Source organism: Pteropus vampyrus, unplaced genomic scaffold (assembly GCF_000151845.1).
Source record: "Pteropus vampyrus isolate Shadow unplaced genomic scaffold, Pvam_2.0 Scaffold431, whole genome shotgun sequence".
NCBI lineage: Eukaryota > Metazoa > Chordata > Mammalia > Chiroptera > Pteropodidae > Pteropus > Pteropus vampyrus.
In genome coordinates, this window is record NW_011889212.1 from 508,462 (window position 1) to 511,047 (window position 2,586).

Sequence of the window (2,586 nt, forward strand, 5' to 3'; positions counted from 1 at the left end):
TAGAAAGCAATATTTCAGTTTGAGAAAAAGGAAGCTTACTTGTCTTTGTAGCAACCTATCAACTATTTGAAGGAAAATAAGAATGGAGTGATGTGAGATGTGATTGTAAGGTGTATGTTCACAATCCCCTGCATTTCCAATGTATATAGGTATATGTACATGTACTATTGAAGGGATATTTGTGAAGATTTGATGAATATATGTGTATGAGAAAGGATAAGAGTTACTCATTGCTTGCGTATGCGTGTCTTTTAAAAAAGTGATTGAACCTTTGACTTTATCTGTCTGTGATTGTGTGAGGTGGCAAAAGATTGGTTAAGAGCATTTGCTATTCACAATTTGTGGAGATAAATGTATATATAATAACAACATACGTGTATATACAGGTGCTTTTCTTTCCACATTCTTCTTCATGTAAGTACATGCATATATATCAGTACATACTCAGAAGTGTTCCTATCTTAGGAAATGAGAATTTGTACATTTCTATGTCCTTGAATGTATGTGTGAGTATGAATTACAGTTTTTGCTTGAATGCTTATTAATTTGATGTGTATCTGCCTTAAAAGATTTTTTTGTCCATAAATATAAACCATTTTTGCACGAACGTGTATGTGTTTCTCTGTGTCAATGTGGATAAGTGTGTGTTTGTGTATTTGTGTGAGGGTATACATATGTCTATATTATGTGTGGACATGAGCAATGATTATAAAATGTGAGTATCTTTTTATGTATGGAAAGTGTAAATGTCAGGTAATATATGTGTTTCTTGTATACTAATTAAGTATGTAGGAAAGGGCTTTCAAAATTCTGGGAAGGAGTGAACTGTTATGAAAGTTTCCATGCGGTGGCTTAACTATCCCCACAAAAGCCTCACAGGCTTTGTTCAACAGGCACCTATCCCAAACCTCTCTCTGCTTTACCTTCTACCAAACATGTCCACTACCTGACCTGTTTTTAATGAGCAGGAATGTTCCGTGACATTCCTGCTCATTAACACGCATACGCAAGACACGTATACATGAGGAAACTCTGTTCTCCGGATTGCAAGCCCAGACACTCAGAAGAAGCTCCATCTAGGGGACATTTCAGGCAGAGAGGCAGAGATGCAAGACTCATAAAAGGAGAGAGTGGATCCTAAAAATATGTTGGGAAGAAAAAACTCCACTGCAGGAAAGAATAACATTTTGGAAGATTTACATACAGTGTGCGTGAAGGATGGATGAGGAGGTTTCGAGAAAGGTGATAATTATGAAATAATAAAATTAAGCGGGCATTTCAGAAAGAGGGATCAAATCCAGGAGAAAATTTAGAGAAACAGAATTGCAAAAGCACAAAATAGAAGTGTAAAAGATTTATGAAACACATTTATTTGAACATTTATATAAACCAGGAAGAGGATTCACAACAATGATTACAATAAAAAACCATCTCCTGAGAATGTAGTAGTCCATTGAGGAGGAAGGCATAATAATTGAGAATGACAGGGTTTATATTAGAGAATGTGCCATAGTGTGATAGGAGAGGGTAAATAATCTACCCAAGGCCTATTTAAGAAGTCGTTAGCAGGGGTTCAGGGAAGAAAGGAACAATGCCCTAATAGAAACTTCAAGATATATATGAGGTAAGATGATACAGAGAAGCAAAAAAAGGAAATTCCACTTACAAAATATATATTTTTAAAAGTGTAAAAAGCCATAATACATACTGAAGAATCACAATAGTTTCGGAAGGCTAACGATGCAAGCAGAAATAGACTAGAAATGGGTTAAGTAGTAAAGATTGTCTTGGGCCAGATGGTGAAGGGATTTCTATGACAAAAAACGGTGTAGCCTTAAAGCAGTGGAAAATCGGATGGTTTTAAAGCAAGACACCACAGCCACATTATCAGATTGCAAATTAGAAACAACACTGTGGGATCTGTATGGAGGAAGGATTGGCAGCAGAGAAGCCAATTGAGATAATGCAAAAAAAAAAAAAAAAAAAAAAAAAAGCCTCAGCTAAAACCAAAGCACCGTTAATAAGGAAAAACATTCGATACAGAAGAAAAATTTGAGGTGTAATAATGGAGCTTACTGAATAACTGATGAATACATATCTTTTCAAAAAAAATAATAAAGTTTTACAGTTAAAGCCAAAGTCATTGTTGAGTTCTATCCTCAATTCAATATTAATCCCTTCTCCTCAGCCATTACTACTTCAATTTGCACAAATCAATTTAATGCAAATCCTTCCAGGACTATTTTTAGACACTATGTACAAATACAGATATCTGAGAGATAGATATTTTAGGAGACTTTTAAAACATATATGATACCACAATGAATGAATTGCTATGAATCTTTTTTTAACTCAACAATGTATCTTCATTCTTAGCTGTTGAGACTATTATGCATCATATTATCTCTCTGATTAGTTATCAGACCTAATGAGAATTTTGAAGAACTCTACTTTTTTCCTCTTGCAAACTAAAATATTTAATGTCTCTTTATGCATATGAGAGTCTTTCTCTGCAATAGATATTAGATATATCAAGAACTAGAATTGTCAAATCAAGTAAATTTCTTACTTGAATGAGATGTACCA